General features: G+C 40.8%; 1 protein-coding gene across 4 annotated transcripts in view; it reads right to left on the reverse strand.

The window, feature by feature from the left end:
- The window catches only part of MCC (MCC regulator of WNT signaling pathway), a 1,086,108-nt gene that overhangs the window by 91,473 nt on the left and 970,899 nt on the right, over nucleotides 1-23,736 (reverse strand). The window lies entirely within an intron of this gene.

The raw sequence follows: 23,736 nt of genomic DNA on the forward strand, positions 1-23,736 counted from the left end.
CACGAGGAAGTTAGTTCCACAGGGTAGGTATTGTGCAAGAAAAGTCTTGCAGTCTAGCATGGGAAGAAGTGATAAAAGAAGATGCAAAGAGCAGGTCATTGTTGCAGGGTGGGCTGGAGTATATTTATTGATTAGGGAGGACAGGTAAAGGGGAGCGGCATTAGTAAGGGATTTGTAGGTCAGAGTGAGAATTTTAAATTTCATTTTGTGCGAATGAGGAGCCAAGTGAAGGGACTCACAGAGATGTGCAGCAGATACAGAGTGACGGGAAAAGTGGATTAGCCTGGCAGAGGCATATAGGATGGATTGAAGAAGGGAGAAGTGGCAGAGAGGAAGGCCAGTGAGAATGTTATTACAGTAGTCAAGTCAGGAAGTTACAAGAGATTGGATTATTTGGCTAGTGTTCGCGCTCAGAAACGGGTGAATTGTGGAAATATTGGGTAGGTTGTGGCATGATGAAGAGAGCGATTGGTGCTAGGGGACTGGACAGATTGGAGCCAATTGTAACAAAGAGGCAGCGGATGGGGAGATAGTGATGTCGTTGACAGTGATTGAAAAGTCAGAAAGTGGAGTAGAGCTCGAGGGGTGGGGGGGATTTGAAGGAGCTCAGTCTTGGATATGTTAATTTTTATGTGGTGAGAGGCCATCCAAGAAGAAAGGCCAGATAAGCAGTCGGGGATATGAGAAAGGAGGAAGAGAGAGCAGGGGTGGAGAGGTAGATCTGAGTTTCATCAGCATATAGGTAATATTTGAAGCCATATCTGTTGATAAGTTTGTCCAGTGAAGAAGTATAAATGGAGAAGAGAAGGGGACCCAGGACACAGCCTTGAGGTACTCCAACCGACAGAGGCATTGAAGAGGAGTTGCCAGCACAGAAAAACATAAATTATGCTTACCTCATAATTTAATTTTCTTCCATGGGAAAGAGTCTACAGCCGCATTCATTACTTTTGGGAAATAAGAACCTGGCCACCAGGAGGAGGCAAAGACACCCCAGGCTTAAATACTCCTCCCACTTCCTCATCCCCCAGTCATTCTGCCGAGGAACAGTAGAAGAAATATCAGGGTGAAAAGGTGCCAGAAGAATACAACTAAGACGTCCCACATAAAAAAACGGTCAGGGGGATGTGGACTCTTTTCCACAGCCGCATTCATTACTTTTGGGAAAACCATACCCAAGCTAAAGAGGACACTGAATGTCAAAACGGGAGGGTACAATAGGCGGCCCATTCTGAGAGCACCAAGCCTGAAACCACAACCCAACAAAAACCCTGCTTCGTCTGAAGCTGAGAAAACTGTAAAAAGGAAAGTCACCAGGGACCAGAACATAGTCCAGAAGCCTCCAAGATCTATATGTAATATACATTAAGTTAGAATATACAACATATATATTTCTAGGAACGCAGTATCATTCTAAACCAATTATTTTTAGAATAAATATATTTATTACAGTTTTTTAATACATTTTTTTAACACCGGATCCGGTTCAAACAGGATAGTAATATCTTTTATATATCCGCTCCTTTTCTTAATTGTCTTAATGAATGTATGCTTATTTCTATATAGAGTTACTCTGAATAAAATTCTTTATATTATTTACTCAAATCAGATATTTGTCTTTTATACCATTCAAGGAAATTATTACGCTTCTAGTAACTTACAGTTATAACATAGTTTCACGTAGATATCGTATTACTAGGCAAGATTTAGACTGAGTTTATCTGATCCAGAGCTACTCCAGTCGCACTGAAAACTAATTATATATCCCCATGTTCTAATAACTATCTTTTTAGTTACAGGTGGTTTTTTTTTTTTCTGAGGTAAAACCACAGTTTCTAGTGCTTTTTTGCCTTTAATAGTTCACACCAGTACCTAGGGTATATTTGGCAGTTACTCTTTTAAGAGCAACTATCATAATTTTCCATAAGAACCTGGCCACCAGGAGGAGGCAAAGACACCCCAGGCTTAAATACTCCTCCCACTTCCTCATCCCCCAGTCATTCTGCCGAGGAACAGTAGAAGAAATATCAGGGTGAAAAGGTGCCAGAAGAATACAACTAAGATATACCTGGACCTTCTGCTTGAAAGCCCAGGGAGCTAGCTACTATGCCAACCTAGATCCTGAAGATGACAACGCATTTAAGAACCCACTCCCAGCTGGGTCAGCCCAAGCATTGGCAGGTCTGAAACAGGAGAACCCCAACATCAGCTCAAAAACGAGTGGAAGAATGGCCACAGCCATCCAAACAGAGCATGGGTGCCAACCCGACTCCTTAGAAATAGACAAGGCCATAGACCCAAAGGAATATAACAAAAGGCCCACCATAGTCTCGACACAGAGCCAGCAAGACTCTAGATTGAATGTAACAACCCAGAGAAAAACACTCCTCTGAAAGGTTAACGCTCAGTTCTAACCTCCTGAATCCAAGAGAATCCCTAGAAAAAGGACCACACCTCCATAAGGAGGAGAATAAGCCCCCCACCCTAAGAAAAGGGATGGGGACAAAAAGGCAGAGCACCTGCCAAGACACAATGCCAAAGGCTAAAGGAGAGATTAGTCTCCAACGCAGATGAACTTAGAAGGAATACCCCTAAGGAATTAGCTTGCAAACACACATCCAATATGCAATAGCTGCAGCAAATACGAAACCTAACTCACATGGAGACAACAGAGGAAGACCAAAAGGTCTCATAAAAAACAGCTAGCCAGTACACAGTCAATGTTCAATAGCTGTAGCTGGTCACATTCTGCAACGCATTCGCTGCAAGGCAGCTGAACTACTAGCTGCTGAGAACTAAGTCCAGAAGGACAATTCCCAGGGCCTCAAAAGATAAAAAAGGCCAAACCGTCCAACTCAACAGCAAGAGGGCGCAAGCCCCCCAACCCTCCACTACATGGGGAGGAGCTCTAGGGTCTGACAAGTAGGACCTTCTCCCCATATAAACAGGAATTGCTCTTTAGGAATAGAGGGAGTGCCCTCTAATGAAACCGAATACTCCATCACTAGTGCAATAACCGGAGAACTAGAGAAATAAAACATCCTATTTTTTTTTTTTTAATAAAATAACGGCACCTCTATACCCCAATGGCTGGGGCACTCACCACCTCCTATGACCCAGACAGTTCTCTCTCTGATAGTCACAAAGGAGGGAATGATTACATAGTGCACAATGCAGGACCGTCCCTGCTATGAGAGAAAGCACGCCAAGCTTGTAAGCTGCATGGCTCTCAAAGTGAAAGTGAAACCTGTATATTCCATAACAGCCTAAGAGCCCATAACATCTCACACATAAAGCAGCATAAAGATTATTATTTCCCCCTGTTCAATAATCCCCCTAAGGAGATATTAACCCTTGAGTCTATAAAGATAAAAAGGCGCCACACTGTGACCCTGTCTTCTGTGTTAACATTACATAATAAAAAATGAAACGATCTTACCAGAATCTACGCCGTGGAACAGGAACACAGCCCTTCATGTGTGACAGGTCGTAGCATCGCTCCTGACATGGACTTGAGAGAAGAAAGCAGTCTGTGAAACTCGTCAATGCCGATTTCTGTAGGAGCTGTTAATATGAGTCAGGATGGTGTCGCAGAGGAGAGCTCTCCCAGCATCTCCGGACTCTAACTTTCACTCAGGCCCTCAGTGAGAAGCTTATAGGGCTACTTAAAACTCCTGTCCCATTACGAAGAGTAGTACCCTCCATAAGAGACAAAACAAATTCTGACACTTCTCTGCCAACCTCCTGGGACGAAAGGCAAAGAATGACTGGGGGATGAGGGAAGTGTTAGGAGTATTTAAGCCTTTGGCTAGGGTGTCTTTGCCTCCTCCTGGTGGCCAAGTTCTTATTTCCCAAAAGTAATTAATGCGGCTGTGGACTCTTTCCCATTAGGAAGAAAATTACCTTTTAGAGAGATGAGTGAATCTAAGAGAAAGTACTGTCACAGAGACCAAGAGAGCTGAGAGTCTGTAGGAGGAGGGGGTGGTCAACTGTGTTGAAGGGAGCTGAGAGGTCAAATAAGATACATACAGAAGATCGTTAGTAACCTTGGTTAGAGCAGCTGACTGTTTGGGACAAAAGCCAAATTGACCATTTAGGGGTTAAAAGGACGATGGGGCAGTAGTTAAGGAATAAATGATAATAAAAAAATTGTTTTTTGTGCCTTCGCTAGCACAAGGAATACTGGTCATTAATAAAATTATCAGAAAGACACAATAAAATTAACCAAGCAATTTGAAAAATTAACCAAGCAATTTGAAATAAAAAAATGCACTGCTATGAATCTGTAATCTAATCCATACTCAGCAATTACGTTACCACTTAAATTTGCTATACAAAAACATAATTTATGCTTACCTTACTTTCCTTACCCATAATCCCCAGTCATTCGGCCGAAGGAAAAATGGAAAAAGAAGATAACACAAAAGTTTAGAGGTGCCTGAGGTTTTAGAAAAAATAACTGTCTTAAATAAAGGGTGGGCAGTGGACTCACCATATCCGGAAATAAATAAATTTATCAGGTAAGCATAAATTATGTTTTCTTTCCTAAGATATGGTGAGTCCACGGAATCATTAATTACTAGTGGGAATCAATACCCAAGCTATAGGACACAGATGATAAGGGATGGACAAGACAGGTAGACCTAAACAGAAGGCACCACTGCCTGAAGAACCCTTTTCCCAAAAGAAGCCTCAGCAAAGTATCAAATTTATAAAACTTAGAAAAAGTATGCAAAGAGGACCAAGTTGCAGCCTTGCCAATCTGTTCCACAGAAGCTTCATTTTTAAATGCCCAGGAAGAAGAAACAGCCCTCGTGGAATAAGGAGTGATTCTCTCAGGAGTTTGCTGTCCAGCAGTCTCATAGGCCAAACGAATAATACTCCTAAGCCAAAGAGAAAGAAGTAGTCGTAGCTTTCTGACCCTTGCGCTTTTCAGAAAAAGAAACAACCAAAGCAGAAGACTGATGAAAGTCCTTAGTCATGTCGAAGCATAAAGTCATGTCGAAGACTCAGCCTCGGCTGACCATATTACCATATTACCCCCACCCCTGGGCCAACGAAGACCAGAAGGGGGACAGGGGGCATATTGCAAGATCTCAGGAAAAAAACTTCCTGTCTGAAGACAAAACAGCATCCCGGAAACCAAACTGGTGTTGACACCAGACACTCAAGTCTAGATCCAACTCTGAGGATCAAAAAGACAAGAGAAAAACCCTAAAAGTCTATTAACAGCCGATGGTAAAAAAAACAGGCGCTAAGACCCTGGAGCTACTGAAAATTCTGGAGCAGGGTACTGCCACATTAAACCCCATATTCTACGAGAAAACCTAGGATCAGAACGAGGTTCGCTAGGAGATACGGTTTCTAAGAACTGGATTCGCTTCAAAGGATGAAATAGGAAAGACATCCTTCTTCCTGAACAAAGGAAGAAAGAACTTTACATTCTCAGACAAACAGGAGCCTAATAAGCTCCGCTTAACAGACATAGAACCCAATTAGGACGGGATTCCCCCCTCCTTATTGGACCATACCCCAACAGTTGAAATAATTATTCCCACAGTGCAATAGGTGTTGGAACCATGACTCCAAAAGTCACCTGAAAACCTCCCTCTCTATGCCAAAGGCAAAATTAAGAGAAGAGAAAACAGTCCAAAAAATAAGTCTAGCTCCGGCCTCTAGGACGCCTAGATCCATTAGATACCTAAAGGGCTGTGTGGGGATTTGAACCTTGCTCTGTGCTTACTAAACTGTGTGCTTGTGTGTTGAGCCACAGCCAGTTCTTCAAGTGCCCAAGATAAAGCTTAAAACAGGTCCAGCCTGTACTATAGTAAATGTGAGCCCGAGGATCCTGGACCGGAAGCTAGAAAACAACTGCCTCATATTTGTAAAGGAGAGGAGCAGACTTGACTAGTACCCAAAACAGGTCCTGTCTGTCATCAAGGATACAACATATCTGTCAAAACACTCAAGGGCTAACAGAAATTTTAAAATTCCAGCAGAGCTAGAAAAAAGGAAATTTATGCTTACCTGATAAATTGATTTATTCTACGATATGACGGGTCCACGGATTTCATCCTTACTTGTGGGATATTAACCTTCTGCTAACAGGAAGTGGCAAAGAGCACCACAGCAGAGCTGTATATATAGCTCCTCCCTTCCCTCCACCCCCGGTCATTCAACCAAAGGTTTAGGAAGGGAAAGGAAAAGCTAAAGGTGCAGAGGTGACTGAAGTTGTAAAAATAAAATATAATCTGTCTTAAAATGACAGGGAGGGCCGTGGACTCGTCGTATCGTAGAAGAAATCAATTTATCAGGTAAGCATAAATTTCCTTTTCTTCTACAAGATACGACAAGTCCACGGATTTCATCCTTACTTGTGGGATACAATACCAAAGCTACAGGACACGGATGAAACGGGAGGGACAAGACAGAGACCTAAACGGAAGGCACCACTGCTTGAAGAACCTTTCTCCCAAAAACAGCCTCAGAAGAAGCAAAAGTATCAAATTTGTAAAATTTGTAAAAAGTATGAAAAGACGACCAAGTCGCAGCCTTACAAATCTGTTCAACAGAAGCATCGTTTTTTAAAGGCCCATGTGGAATCCACAGCCCTAGTAGAATGAGCCGTAATTCTTTCAGGAGGCTGCTGTCCAGCAGTCTCATATGCCAGGCGGATGATACTCCTCAGCCAAAAAGAAAGAGGTAGCCGTAGCTTTCTGACCCCTACGCTTTCCAGAACAAACAATGAATAATGAAGATGATTGACGGAAATCCTTAGTCGCCTGTAAGTAAAACTTCAAGGCACGGACCACGTCCAGGTTATGTAACAGACGCTCCATCTTAGAAGAAGGATTAGGACACAAGGAAGGAACAACAATTTCCTGATTAATATTCTTATTTGAAACAACCTTAGGAAGAAATCCAGGTTTGGTATGCAAAACCACCTTATCAGAATGAAATATAAGATAAGGCGAATCACATTGTAAGGCTGAAAGCTCAGAAACTCTACGAGCAGAAGAAATAGCAACCAAAAACAAAACTTTCCAAGATAGCAATTTAATATCTATGGAATGCATGGTTTCAAAAACAACCCCTTGAAGAACTCTAAGAACTAAATTCAAACTCCAGGGAGGAGTAATTGGTCTAAATACAGGCTTAATTCTGGTTAGAGCCTGAAAAAAAAGACTGAACATCTGCCAAATGTTTGTGAAGCAAAATTGACAAAGCAGAAATCTGTCCCTTTAAGGAGCTTGCTGATAACCCTTTCTCCAATCCTTCTTGGAGAAAAGACAGAATCCTGGGAATCCTAACTTTACTCCATGAGTAGCCCTTGGATTCACACCAATACAGATATTTACGCCATATCTTATGGTAGATTTTTCTAGTGACAGGCTTACGTGCCAGTATCAAAGTATCGATGACCGAATCTGAGAATCCCCACTTAGATAAAATCAAGCGTTCAATCTCCAAGCAGTCAGCTGCAGAGAATTTAGATTTGGATGTTGGAAAGGTCCTTGAATGAGAAGGACTTGTCTCAAAGGAAGTTTCCACGGTGGCAGAGAGGACATGTTCACTAGATCTGCATACCAAGTCCTGCGTGGCCAAGCAGGCGCGATCAGGATTACTGAAGCTCTCTCATGTTTGATCTGTGCAATCACGCATGGAAGGAGAGGAAATGGTGGAAACACATAAACTAGGCTGAAAGACCAAGGCACTGCCAAGGCATCTATCAGTTCGGCCTGGGGATCCCTCTCGACTTGGATCCGTATCGTGGAAGCTTGGCATTCTGTCGAGATGCCATCAGATACAATTCCGGCCTGCCCCATTGGAGAATCAGTGAGGCAAACAACTCCGGATGGAGTTCCCACTCCCCCGGATGAAAAGTCTGTTGACTTAGAAAATCCGCTTCCCAGTTCTCTACTCCTGGGATGTAGATTGCCGACAGGTAACAAGAATGGGCCTCCGCCCATCGGATTATCTTGGATACTTCTATCATCGCTAAGGAGCTCCTTGTTCCCCCCTGATGATTGATATAAGCCACAGTCGTGATATTGTCCGACTGGAATCTGATTAATTTGGCCGAAGCCAACTGAGGCCATGCCTGAAGCGCATTGAATATTGCTCTCAGTTCCAGAATATTGATTGGAAGTAAAGACTCCACCTGAGCCTTCAGGGAATTCCAGACTGCACCCCAGCCCAGTAGACTGGTGCCCGTTGTCCCTATCACCCACGAGGGTCTGCGGAAACACGTCCCCTGGGACAGATGATCCGGCGACAACCACCAAAGAAGAGAGACTCTGGTCTCTTGATCCAGATTTATCTGAGGAGATAAATTAGCAGAGTCCCCATTCCACTGTCCAAGCATGCACAGCTGCAGTGGTCTGAGATGAAAACAAGCAAACGGAATGATGTCCATTGCCGCTACCATTAACCCAATTACCTCCATACACTGAGCCACTGATGGCCGAGGAATGGACTGAAGCGCTCGACAAGTATTTAGAATTTTTGATTTTCTGATCTCCATCAGAAAAATTTTCATGTCTACAGAGTCTATCAGAGTTCCCAAGAAGGGAACCCTTGTCCGTGGAACTAGTGAACTCTTTTCTATGTTCACCTTCCAACCGTGAGTTCTCAGAAAGGACAACACTGTGTCTGTGTGAGATTTTGTCAGATGATAAGTTGATGCCTGAATCAAAATATAGTCCAGGTAAGGTGCCACTGCTATGCCCCACGGTCTGAGAACCGAAAGAAGGGACCCTAGAACCTTTGTGAAGATCCTGGGTGCTGTGGCCAACCCGAAGGTAAGAGCCACAAACTGAAAATGTTTGTCCAGGAAGGCAAACCTAGGAACTGATGATTATCCTTGTGAATAGGGATATGAAGGTATGCATCCTTCAAGTCCACGGTAGTCATATATTGACCCTCCTGGATTGTTGGTAAAATTGTTCGTATAGTCTCCATCTTGAACGATGGGACTCTGAGAAACTTGTTTAGACACTTGAGATCTAAAATAGGTCTGAAAGTTCCCTCTTTTTTGGGAACCATGAAAAGATTTGAGTAAAACCCCTGCCCCTGTTGCAGTTTTGGAACGGGACAAATTACTCCCATGGTAGAGAGGTCTTTTACACAGTGTAAGAATGTCTCTCTTTATCTGGTCTACAGAAACTTGTGAAAGATGAAATCTCCCTCTTGGGAGAAAATCCTTGAATTCCAGTTGATACCTGTGGGTCACGATTTCCAATGCCCAGGGGTCCTGAACATCTCTTGCCCAAGCCTGGGCAAAGAAAGTCTGCCCCCTACTAGATCCGGTCCCGGATCAGGGGCCGCCCCTTCATGCTGTCTTTGTAGCAGCAGCGGGCTTCATGGATTGTTTACCTTTATTCCAAGCCTGGTTGGGTCTCCAGACGGACTTGGATTGAGCAAAATTCCCTTCCTGCTTTGTGGAGGAAGAGGAAGCAGAGGGTACTCCTTTAAAATTTCGAAAGGAACAAAAATTATTTTGTTTACCCCTCATCTTAACAGACTTATCCTGAGGTAGGGCGTGGCCTTCACCTCCAGTAATGTCAGAAATGATTTCCTTCAATTCAGGCCCGAATAGGGTCTTACCCTTGAAAGGAATAGCTAAAAGCTTAGATTTTGATGACACATCAGCAGACCACGATTTGAGCCATAACGCCCTTCTCGCTAAAATGGCAAATCCTGCATTTTTCGCCGCTAATTTAACAATTTGAAAACCGGCATCTGTAATAAAAGAATTAGCTAGCTTGAGAGCATTAATTCTATCCAAAATGTCCTCTAACGGGGTCTCAACCTTCAGAGACTCTTCTAGAGCATCAAACCAAAAAGCTGCTGCAGTAGTAACTGGAACAATGCAAGCTGTAGGTTGTAAAAGAAAACCCTGATGAATAAATCATTTCTTTAGAAGACCCTCTAACTTCTTATCCATAGGGTCTTTGAAAGCACAACTGTCCTCAAAAGGTATAGTTGTACGCTTAGCCAGGGTAGATATAGCTCCCTCCACCTTAGGGACCGACTGCCAAGAGTCCCGAATGGCGGAGGTGTTCAAGGTTAAATTTAAAGGACATGACGTCCGAATCTGTCTAAGGTAACATATTTCCTGAGTCTGAAAGTTCTACCTCAGACAACAATTCCCTGACCCCCAACTCAGAGCCCTGTGAGGGTACGTCGTAAATAGCCAATAAAGCATCAGAGGATTCAGTATTCACATTAATACCTGACCTACTGCGTTTACCCTGTAACACTGGTAATTTAGATAATACCTCTGTAAGGGTAGTTGACATAACTGCAGCCATATCCTGCAGAGTAAAAGAATTAGACGCACTAGAGGTACTTGGCGTCGCTTGTGTGGGCGTTAAAGGTTGTGACACTTGGGGAGAATTGGATGGCATATCCTGATTCTCTTCAGACTGAGAATCATCCTTAGGCAGACTTTCTTTACCTAAAATATGCTTTTTACATTGTAAGGCCCTTTCAGTACAAGAGGTACACAAAGTAAGAGGGGGTTCCACAATGGCTTCTAAACACATAGAGCAATTAGTTTCCTGAATGTCAGACATGTTGAACAGACTAGCAATAACCACAATAGTCATTAAATACTTTATTTATTGATTTCAACAATTTTTCGAAAAATGTGTACTGCGCCTTTAAGAAATAAAAAAGCAAATGTTTTCCTAAACTGCCTAAAACGTTAAATAACGCAATACAATTAAATATACTTATTTAATTTGGCCAAAAAATATTGCACCCTAAGAGCAAAGGGTGAATTTAACCTCTAAAAGACATTTTATAGCAAAAAATATATTTTATATGAAAAAATGACCCCTGCACCTCGCCACAGCTCTGCTGTGGCGCCTACCTGCCCCCAGGGTACTGCAAAATGACTCGACAACGATCTGGTGAACAGAACACAAGTTGAGGCCCAACTGGAGCTAATGCCTGCTGCCTTCTCAGTCAGAGTAAACTGTGCGTCTGAGCGCGCAAAAATAGGCCCCGCCCATCATGGACGTCGTACATATCAGTCTGTATAACCGCATGGGAAGAAAGCCATGTGGTTCCCATTAAAACACTACAGTAACACTGCAGCCATACTGATTATTTGTAGTAAATCAAATAAAAAACGTCAAGCTGCCTCTCCCAGTGTCCCTTTTGATAGCCCAGTACTATGTCAATTAAATATAGAAACACAGGATTTTCAGTAATACCCTCTGTGTACAGGTCTACTGCTTAACCCTTCCCTTGCAGGGAAAAAATGTCAGCCAGTTGTGATATACCAAGTCTCCTCAGAAATAAAAGACTGAACATACCTCAATGCTGCTTGTAGCATGAAACTGTTCTCCACACTGAATATTTCTCTTGCACTACCTTCAGAAGCTCTGTGGGAACCAACATGGATCTTAGTTACATCTGCTAAGATCATTAACCTCAGGGCAGAAATCTTCTTCCATATCTCCCTTAGGAAAATAGTACACACCAGTACCATTTAAAATGAAAAACTTCTTGATTAAAGAATCTAAAACACCTCACTTTACCTCTTCCTATTAATAACACAGGCAAAGAGAATGACTGGTGGTGGAGGGAAGGGAGGAGCTATATATACATCTCTGCTGTGGTGCTCTTTGCCACTTCCTGTTAGCAGGAGGTTAATATCCCACAAGTAAGGATGAAATCCGTGGACTCGTCGTATCTTGTAGAAGAAAACTGCTTCTGAAGAAGTGGATACATCAAAACGGTAGAATCTAGTAAATGTATGCAAAGAAGAACAGGTTACTGCTTTGCAAATCTGAACAACTGAAGCTTCATTCTTAAAAGCCCATGAAGTGGAGACTAATCAAGTAGAATGAGCTGTAATTCTCTGAGGCAGGGCTTGACCCGACCCCAAATAAGCTGAATGAATCAAAAGCTTAACCACGAAGCCAAGGAAAAAGCAGAAGCCTTCTGATATTTTCTAGAACCAGAAAAGATAAAAGACTAGAAGTCTTCCTGAAATCTTTAGTAACTTCAACATAATATTTCAAAACTCTTAGCATATCCAAAGAATGTAAGGATTTCTCCAAACAATTCTTAGAATTAGGACACAAGGAAGGGACAACAATTTCTCTAAAAATGTTGTTAGAATTCACAACCTTAGGTAAGAATTTAAATGAAGTCCGCAAAACCGCCTTATCCTGACGAAAAAATCAGAAAAGGAGATTCACAAGAAAGAGCAGATAATTCAGAAACTCTTCTAGCAGAAGAGATGGCCAAAAGGAACAACACTTTCCAAAAAAGTATTTTAATGTCCAAAGAGAGCATAGGCTCAAATGGAGGAGGCTGTAAAGCCTTCAAAACCAAAATAAGACTCCAAGGAGGGGAGACTGAATTAATGACAGACTTGATACAAAAATAGTAATTAAAGTAGAATCCAGCACAGGGCACAAGTCCTCAAAAAGGTGAGAGTGATCCTTCAGAGTGACTGCCACACTCAAAAACAATACGGAATAATAAAGAGGAAGGAAAACTTCTCATATAGTCCAAAGTTTTATTGACACAGGATCAGATAAAAAATAACCACAACGTTTCAGGGTCAATACCCCTTAGTCATGTGATGAAACATACCTAGGACACACCTGTTTAAATAGGCTAACCAATTAACCCTTGATGCATTTTGCATAACTAGTCTAACACAGCAATGTACTAACACTGACCCCTGCTGACCAGGTGTGAAATGGCATGTATATTAAAAACAAAATATCAGAAAAGCCTTGATACAAAACAAAGCCTGCAAAAAACAGTGAATATCAGAAAGCTTATCAATCTTTCTGTGAAAATGAGACAGAAAGAGCAGAGATTTGTCCCTTCAAGGAACTTGCAGACAAAACCTTATTTAAACCATCCTGAAGAAACTGTAAAAATCTAGGAATTCTGAAAGAATACCAAGTGAACATATGAGAAGAACACCATGCAAATGAATCTTCCAAACTCGATAATAAATCTTTCTAAAAATAGATTTACGAGCCTGTACCAAAGACTGAGCAAGTACCAGGATATCGTCCAAATAAGGAAACACCGAGAACCTTTGAAAAGATTCCTAGAGCGGTCGCTAGACCAGAAAGGAAGAGCAACAAATTTGTAAAGCTTGTCTAAAAAAAGAGAATCTCAGAAAATGAAAATAATCTGAATGAAACAGAATATGAAGATATGCAACCTGTAAGACTATTGTGGGCATATAATGCCCTTGTTGAACAAAAGACAGAATAGACCTTATAGTCACCATTCTGAAAGATGGTACTCTTACATGAAAATAAAAAAAAAATTATATCTAAAACTGGTCTGAATTAATTTTCTTTCTTTAGGACAATGAATAGTTTTGAATAAAATCCCAGACCCTCTTCCTGAAACGGAACTGGCATGAATACCCCAGATAACTCCAGGTCTGAAACACACCGCCTGAAGATCCCTGGACCTGGACAGGTACTTGGAAAGTTTCCTTGTTTAGATGAGAAGCCATCAGAACTATTTCTGAAAGACCCCACCACTGAACAATCTGAGAAAACAAATCTGGAAGGAGAGACCACTCCCCTGAATGTAAAATCTGACGGTTGAAAAAATCTGCTTCCCAATTGTCTACACCTGGGAAATGTACCACAGAAACTAGACAAGAGCTGTATTCCGCCCAAAAAAGTATTAGAGATACTTCTTTCATAGCTAGGGGACTGTGAGTCCCACCCCGATGATTGACATATGCCACAGCTGTGATATTGTCTGTATTGAAAGCAATTGAATGGTCTTCTCTTCAACAGAGGCCAAGCCTGGAGAGCCCTGAAAATTGCACAGAGTTCCAAATATTTATTGGTAATCTCGCCTCTTGAGATTTCCAAACCCCTTGTGCTGACAGAGATCCCCAAACAGCTCCCCAACCTGAAAAGACTCACAACTGTTGTGATCACAGTCCAGGTTGGATGAACCAAAGAAAACCGTAGAACTATACAATGGTGATCTAACCACCAAGTCAAAGATAGTTGAATATTGGGATTCAAGGATATTAATTGTGATATCCTAGAATAATCCCCGCACCATTAATTCAGCATACAAAGCTGGAGAGGTCTCATATGAAAACAAGCAAAGGGATCGAGACCGATGCTGCAGACATGAGACCTAAAACTTCCATGCATATAACTACTGAAGGAAATAATAGAGACTGAAGTTTCCGACAAGCTGAACCCAATTTAAATTGTCTCTTGTCTGTTAGAGACAGAGACATTGACACAATCTATCCGGAAACCTAAAAAAAGGTGACCCTTGTAGGAATCAAGGAACTTTTTTTTGGTAAAATGATCCTCCAACCATATCTTTGAAGGACAGAAGTTGGATCGTATGAAATTTTGCAGAATGAAAAGACTGAGCAAGTACCAAGATATCGTCCAAATAAGGAAACACAGAGAACCTTTGAAAAGATTCCTAGAGCTGTCGCTAGACCAGAAAGGAAGAGCAACAAATTGGTAAAGCTTGTCTAAAAAAGAGAATCTCAGAAAATGAAAATAATCTGAATGAAACAGAATATGAAGATATGCAACCTGTAAGACTATTGTGGGCATATAATGCCCTTGTTGAACAAAAGGCAGAATAGACCTTATAGTCACCATTTCTTAAAAAATTTTTTAGATCCAAAACTGGTCTGAATGAATTTTCTTTCTTTGGGACAATGAATAGTTTTGAATAAAACCCCAGACCCTGTTCCTGAAACGGAACTGGCATGAATACCCAAGGTAACTCCAGGTCTGAAACACACTTCAGGAAAGTCTGAGCCTTTACTGGGATTACTGGAATGCGTGAGAGGAAAAAAATTCTCACAAGCGGTCTTACTCTGAATCCTATTCTGTACCCCTGAGAAACAATAATCTGAATCTAAGGATTTTGGACCGAATTGATCCAAACAACTTAGAAAAATCTTAATCTGCCCCCTACCAGCTAAACTGGAATAAGGGCCGCACTATCATGCGGACTTGGAGTCTGGCTTTGATCTCTTAAATGGCTTGAAATTATTCCAATTTGAAGAAGGCTTCCAATTGGAAACATATTCCTTGGGGAAGAATTAGGTTTCTGTTCCTTATTAAAAACGGTTAGAAGCTTAAGATGTACCCTTAGAACTTAATCTTGAGGCAAAAAACTCCCTTCCCCACAGTCACAGTTGAAAGTATTGAATCCAACTGTAAACCAAATAATTTATTACCTTGGAAGGAAAGAAAATAGAAATCTGGACTTAGAAATCAAATCAGCATTCCAAGATTTAAGCCACAAAGCTCTTCTAGCTAAAATAGCTAAAGACATAGATTTTAACATCAATTTGATAATATCAAAAAAATGGCATCACAAATGAAATTATTAGCATGTTGAATCAAGTTAACAATGCTAGACAAATCATAATCCGATACTTGTTGCGCTAAAGTTTCCAACCAAAAAGTTGAAGCAGCTGCAACATCAGCCAAAGAAATTGCAGGCCTAAGAAAAGGACTTGAAAATAAATTAATTTTCTTTAGATAAGATACAAGTTTCCCATCTAAAGGATCTTTAAAATAAATACTATTCTCCATAGGAATAGTAGAACGTTTAGCAAGAGTAGAGATAGCCCATTAACTTTGGGGATCTTTTCCCAAAACTCAAATCTAACTGCTGGCAAAGGATACAATTTTAAAACCTTAAAGAAGGAATAAAAGAAGTACCAAGCCTATTCCATTCCTTAGAAATTATATCAGAAATAGCATTAGGAACTGTAAAAAAACCTCTGAAGTAACTACAGGAGGTTTATAAACAGAATTGAAATGTTTACTAGCTTAAAAATCAAGAGGACTAGTCTCCTCAATATCCAATATAATCAACACTTCTTCAACAAAGAACGAATGTACTCCATTAAAAATAAATGAGTAGATTTGTTAGTGTCAATATCTGATGAAGGATCTTCAGAGAAGGATAATTCAGTATGTTGTCGGTCATTTGAAAATTCATCAACTATATGAGAAGTTTAAAAAAGACCTTTACATTTTATTAGAAGGCGGGATGGCAGACAAAGCCTTCTGAATAGAATCAAAAAAATATTCTTATAAATTCACAGGTATATCTTGTACATTAGATGTTAAAAGAATAGCAACAGACAATGCATTATTACTGATGGACATATTCTCTGCATGTAAAAGTTTATCATGATAACTTATTACAAACCACAGCTAAAGATATAATCTCCAGAACATTACAATAAATGAACTTAGCTTTGGTAGGACTGATATCAGTCAGCAGGATTCCAACAGTGTTTTCTGATACAGGAACAGTTTGAGACATCTTGCAAATGTAAGAGAAAAAAACAACATATAAAGCAAAATCATCAATTTCCTTATATGACAGTTTCAGGAACGGGGGAAATAAATGCAAACAGCATAGCCCTCTGACATAGAAAAAAAGGCCAGAGGCAAAAGGAATGGGGTCTTAAATAATGAAAATATTTGGCGCCAAATATGACGCACACAAACAGAAAAATATTTTTTGGCGCCAAAGACGTCCGGAAACGGAACATTAGCGTCATAGATGACCCAACCTTGTGAAGGACTCGGTGTCAACTAAGACGCCGGAAATGACGAATTTGCGCCACAAACTTAACTTTCGCGCCAAAAAATCTCGTGCCAAGAATGACGCAATAAATTTTGGCATTTTGCGCCCTCGCGAGCCTAATACAGCCCGCAATTTAAAAAAGAGTCCATTTGAAAAAGAGTAAACCCCAGGTAAGAATTTTTTCTTTCTTTCTAAAAAAATGCATTCCCCAGATATGAAACTAACAGTCTGCAAAAAAAGTTAATATACTGAAACCTGAATCATGGCAAATATAAGTACAATACATATATTTAGAACTTTAAATAAAGTGCCAAACCATAGCTGAGAGTGTCTTAAGTAAATGAAACATACTTATCAAAAGACACTCATCCACATATAGCAGATAGCTAAACCAGTACTGAAACGAGAATCAGTAGAGGTAATGGTATATAAGAGTATATCGGCGATCTGAAAAGGGAGGTAGGAGATGAATCTCTACGACCGATTACAGAGAACCTATGAAATAGATCCCCGTTAGGAAAACCATTGTATTCAATAGGTGATACTCCCTTCACATCCCTCTGACATTCACTGTACTCTGAGAAAAATCGGGCTTCAAAAAAGCTGAGAAGCGCATACCAACGTAGAAATCTTAGCACAAACTTACTTCACCACCTCCATAGGAGGCAAAGTTTGTAAAGCTGAATTGTGGGTGTGGTGAGGGGTGTATTTATAGGCATTTTGAGGATTGGGAAACTTTGCCCCTCCTGGTAAGATTGTATATCCCATACGTCTCATGGACTCTTGCCTTACCGCTACCAATTAAGACCGGATCACCCAGAAATGGAGAAAAACAACTTTATCCTCAGAAACGTTATGAAGTAAAGCCAGTCATGTGACCGCAACTGCCAAGCTCAAATTACTGCTGCAACACAAAGAGGCACTACTTCCTGGTACACTGAGTATTAGAAATAACCATTTTTTCAAACCTGACAGTTTAAAATGTTGAATCGTTTTATTTTAAAGCAAAGGGGAAATGAATAAGCTGCTGAAATAGAAAATTCAGCCCTACTTTCAGTTTAAACTTGTATTCTTTTGCCAAGTAAATATGTGTCAGAAAATAAAGCCTAAGAAAAACATTTTACCCTTTCTTTCTAAAAGAGTTTAAATGTTAGTCTCACACATGCTACAGTACCTGCTTCATATCCCAGTGTAACCCATACAACAGGATTATCTATGTCACAATAAAAAAGCAATGTTTTTAAATTTGTGCAGTGCATGGTCTCCCCAACTGGAAGAAAAAAGCACTTACCTGCTCCGCTGTCCGGCATGTAGACAGTTACAAGGTATGAGAGGACACAGTTCCTCACAGAGACCTTTGAAAAAGAAAGAACAGAGTAGCCAACTCTGGCTTTCTAAACTAGGGCAGCAATTGTTAGGAAAACGCAGTATGTACTTCTTTAGAAGTTCCTAACTGCTTCAAAGCCACCACTACCCGACTGCAAGGAATAACGTGGAATACGGCTATACCCCAAAACTTGCTTGTAGATGAAATCAAACATTTTCTTCAGACACCTAATCTTCACCTCCTCTATGCACCAAAGACAAAGAGAATGACTGAGGGTTGTGGGTAAGGGAGTGATACTTAGCCGTTTAACTGTGGTGCTCTTTGCCTCCTCCTGCTGGCCAGGAGTGATATTCCCAACAGTAATTACTCAAACCGTGGACTCACCATATCTTAGGAAAGAAATATGATTTTACATGTTTTAATCTAATTAACTGTAAAGTGCTCCAACGAAGTTATAAATATATATGTCTATACATGTATACAAATGTATTTATGTGTTTATATGTGTATATATATCTGTAAATATATACACACACATATATATATATATATATTTACACACACACACACACAAATACAAATGTACATATTGATATATATATATATATATATATATATATATACGTTTAGAAATACATACTTTATACATACTTATACATTATGTTAATACAAGACTTTATGTTGCCTGCCTTTTTTTTCTAACACTTGTGACCTCATTTCTTTGAGACCTTATAACTTTTTTGTGCTATTTTTTTAAAAATAATTTTTATTAGATAGGGTTATTATGAGTGTAACTATACTTTGTAATGTATTTTTTGATGCGTTTTGTGAGACTTTTTTGTTAACAGTTAACCACAGCTCTGAGGACGCGCTAACCCGACGAGCGTCAACTTCAATTGCGCTCAAATGCTCATGTTTACTTTCAACTTGTAATATGTGCGCAATTTAACCTGCGCGCAAACGATCGTGAAAACCTAATATCGCTTGCACACAAATGTTTGCACGCCACTTGTAATCTGGCCCTTAGCATGTAAAATGCATCATGCGGAACATATTATAGGGGATAAAAATCACACAACACTGTCTTTTAAACTTAAAAAAACAAATAAGGACAGTCATGAGTAGACGGTATCAAACCTGCAGGGAGTGCCCACTTCTGGTACAAGAGACAATTCATTTTCATGTTTGTATCTAAGCCCTAGACATACAATAAAAGTAAATGTGACAATGCAGGGGAAGATTTACATGGTTACTATAGTGATTTATGTTTTTATATCTGTCATTCTATATTTTTATTATCTATTCCATCATTTAATCTGAATTTAAATGTCAACTCAAAACATGAGATATATGTCCCTATTAAAGCCAGCTAACCACAGATGCCATACGAGTCTTATGATACGGTGTGCAGGAAAGAAAAAAACACCTCATAAGCCGAGCTCAGCTCCAAGCTAGGCCAAAGGCTCTCAATCTGTCAGTAAGGAGAGCCAAGCAGAAAGCATGCCGAGAATATACATAATGAGAACTGGCCACAGACACAATTCCGCACTGTGTCATGCAGTCATCTAAAGTTCTAACCCCTTCCTTGCATAAGTCCCAGCACATAGCTATACATTTCAATCCTAGCAGTTCAATCTGAAATGTAGTTAAAACTCCTATGGGAAAAAGGCTTTGTCTGCTGGATATTCATTCAGGCTGTACTTATGCTCCTCTTAAATACCCAGCCAGAACTGTAGGCTCCAGATCTTAATCTTATAGCTGTCTGGCTACTATTCAGTTCAGCTAATATATGACATTGGTACAAATTCTTGGTCTTTAAAACCATTAGCCAATATAAATGACTGTTGGAATAAAGGATTTTTTTTAAAAAATAATTCCTTAGAAAATAAGAGTCCTAACACATTCCACAGCAATATACTAAGTAAGACCATTCCCTGCACAGCATGGTGCTACTGGTACTTCCCACTTTAAACAATGAATAAAGATACCGCTACAAAACTGCATCACATGACATATGCCCTTGCAGGACCCTTTGGCAGTTAGCTAGTGCAGTATAAAACTGATACTGCTACAGAACTGAATGAGTTAAGATAAAAAGTTACACAGCAAGCTCTGCTGTCTCCAGAGGATGGGTAATCATCATCTGTTAGCTAGGGGTTAAGTCATCACATGTCTGTCTGCAAAGCTAAATGAGCTCAGTTATCATCGGGGGAATACAAGCCCATCATTTCTTATATTAAGTTGCAGATTTCTTAAAACATTAGTATGTAAGTGCAGTAATAGCAATAATATAATATGTCTAAAGGTGTTTAAGGACACATTGTAGGGTTTCATTAGGAATGTATTAGTAATTTATTTTTAAGGTTAAAGTAGTAACTGTAATTTAGATTAAATGAATGTGCTTTTCTATACAGAGTAAGAATGTGTTATGCAGCTAATAGTACATTTAGCTCCTTTTAAACTGTACCTAACTAAGGGTCCTATTTATACGGCTTATATAGTGGATGTATATGGAATTGTATTTATAACCCACCAGTATAGATTAAAGCACATTTATTAAAAGGGACAGTATACACTAAATACATTTTATAATCATAGTACAGAGATTTTTCTACACCTTTTAGTTATGGGTGCCACCATGTTGACATCTAGTTTTTACTAAATTCCTGTGCTGATGTGTGTGCAGTATCTCTTCTTCAGATACCTGCAGTGGAACCTATGTTCCAAAATGGCAGAACCCTTGATAAGAGGGAGGTGTATTAAACATGGGGGTCGATTTATGAAAGTCTTCGGCAGGCTTTACACCCCTTACGACTGCAGGTTCTCACAAGAGAACCTGCATTCCGTATTTAACAAGCAGCAGTCACCAGACCGCTGCTTTCCTAACCTTTCGCCACCTCTTAGTTTGGCGAATTTCAATCTCCCTTATTTCGTCCGATAGGGGAGATTGACAGCTCTTGCCCGCACGTAATTGGCGGTGTGTGGGTAGGACTGCACGCGAGCGCAAAATTGCGCTTGTGTGCAATGCTGAATTCCGTCAGCGGAATTTAGCTCGCCAGAGGTGAGCTCCCGCGGACCGGGGCACGTATGTGCGCGCCTGCCTGCCCCAGCTTGAAAAATCGACCCCTTAGTGTCGCTTTAACACTCTAGACCAGTGTTTTTCAACCACTGTGCCGTGGCACACTAGTGTGCCGTGAGAGATCGTCAGGTGTGTGGAAGAGAAGCCGGTAGCTGCTGCTGCCCTACGCACTCATCCGGACACGCAGGGACTCTCTAAACTCCCACACAGTTCTCCGGAGGGTCAGGGCTCAGCTCCGGAGATTTCACTCGCCTCAGCTGCATTACAAAAGTTCCTATCAAGGAGATCTAAGCAAGAGAAGACCCGTCAAGCCAGTGCACATTTGGGTGGCGGCGCATGTATTTGAAGGCATCTGCTATCTGCTACGATAGCCACCAGGACTACTGAGAGATCTAATAAAAAGATATACGACACTCCGGAGGGTCGGGGCTCCGCTCCGGAGGTCAAACAAACAGCTGCAGACCTTCCCCCCCCCCTGTTGTGGAGGCCTGTTAGTGCTGGGGGTCGACAGCTCATATATCACCGCAGCCTACTCTGAGGCCTAGGAGCCTACATTCACTTGTTCCCAAGCTTCCGAACGGGGTAACTGTGGCCAGGAGGTACATGTTACTTACCGGAGTCCGACTTGAACGGCCGCCATTTTCTTTCTGTGTCTGCGGAGGTCTTTTGATCAATTGCGGCCTACACACTCCGACAGATTCTCAAGCTCAGGGAGAATTGCCCTGGATATTAATTATATCGTTCCAGCATAGAGAAGAAGACATCTGCTTTAACTGGGTGACACCTTTCTGTTTACCATCATATGCAATTTATGCCATTTGCCTTCCTACCTTAACTTTTGTAATTTTTCAGTTTACTCTCATCATTGTCTGATTGCCAAGCCCTGATGCTCTTTTGTGGGCCCCATATTTATGCTTATCTTACACTAATTGTGAAACTCTTATACTGGTGCCCCCAAGCCTTAGGGACTTTACCAGTAGGATCTGCTTTTGGACTCAATACTTGTGCACTACTTACTGCCCTAACAAGCAGAATTTTTACTTGCATGGAACTACTGCATATTACCTAAGAATTTTTTTTTATCACTGGAACCCACCTAACAGCCTAAATACGTGGAACTTTTGATTGTTATTATTGTGTCTCTAGCTTTGGCAATACAGTTGTTGTGACCATCATGCTAATAAAGCTTAATTGAATTGAAATTACTAAATTGTATGTATATATATATATATATATATATATATATATATATATATATATATATATATATATATATATATATATATATACTGTATATACACTGTATATGCTGTATTAGGCTACAATGTGTGATTCTGTAAAATTTTGGGATGGTGGTGTGCCGCAGGATTTTTTTAATGAAAAAAGAAAGTGCCATGGCAAAAAAAAGGATGAAAATCACTAGTGTAAAGGGTCTTTTCATATGCAAAAGAAGGGGGGGGGGGGGTGTGTGTCTTATTTCCCACTTGCAGTGGGCTTTCCAACTACCTTTTCAACAGAGCTAAACTGAGAGCTTCTAAGTAAGTTTTTAAACAGTTTTATACTGGATTTTTATATCAGTATCTGTGCATCTTATTCTTGATAGTAGTGTGTATTACATGCAGTTATATGAAAATTGGTGGATACTGCCCCTTTAAGAAAATACATGAAGTTGGAGAAAATGATCAGAAATCACATAGCCAAAAAAAACATAAATTATGCTTACCTGATAATTTCACTTTCTTCCGTGGGAAAGAGCCCACAGCCACATTCATTACTTTTGGGAAAACCATACCCAAGCTAAAGAGGACACTGAATGCCAAAACGGGAGGGTACAATAGGCGGCCCATTCTGAGAGCACCAAGCCTGAAACCACTACCCAACAAAAAGCCTGCTTCGTCCAAAGCCGAGAAAAATTTAAAAAGGAAAGGACCCAAGGACACTGACCAGCAGATAGTCCAGAAGCCTAGCTAGAGACCGCAAAATCGGACTCAACTGAGCCAACAGTCCTCCAGGAGACACAGTCGCCCAACAGTCGGTCCCCCACCGCTCACCCCACACTAAAGAAGGGAACACCAGCCTAAACTCCTCAAGGGATAGTGCAAGGAAGAACCAAGGGGAAACCGAAAGGTCACCGCAAAATCCATAAAAGGAAAACGCCAATAGTGAGCCCAGCTTACAAAGATCCAAATGGATCCTGACAGACAAGGGGAGGCTATGCCCAGACCAAGCAGAAACCAGAGGATTAGGACCGGGCATCTAAACAGAGAAGCCCTTCTCTCAACATTGTGCAAAGCACTGAAAGACGAAATGAAGACGGAGTCCTCACATCGTCAGAAGTAAGAATACTAAAATATTCAGACAAAAAAGAACGTGTAACAGACCCGGACAAAAAACCCTGAGTCAAGAACATGCAGCCATCATCAGGATGGCACAGAAGAATACTTGCTGAGAAGTTGAGAAGTAAAAAGCGGCCAGCAAGAGAACAGATTGCAAACGAAAACTCCTAGACAGAGGGCATACTCTAGGCAATCGAAGCCGCCAGACCTACACACAGGGCTCCAATAGGGGAAGCGCATAACTTCAACGAGGCCCACTGCACCCCTAAGAGAGAGAGGTTACACCCAGAACTCGGTGTATGGTAACCCTAGACCTTCTGCTTGCAAGCCCAGGGAGCTAGCTACTATGCCAACCTAGATCCTGAAGATGACAACACATCTCAGAACCCACTCCC

The sequence above is a fragment of the Bombina bombina genome, chromosome 2 (genome assembly GCF_027579735.1).
Source record: "Bombina bombina isolate aBomBom1 chromosome 2, aBomBom1.pri, whole genome shotgun sequence".
Classification (NCBI taxonomy): domain Eukaryota; kingdom Metazoa; phylum Chordata; class Amphibia; order Anura; family Bombinatoridae; genus Bombina; species Bombina bombina.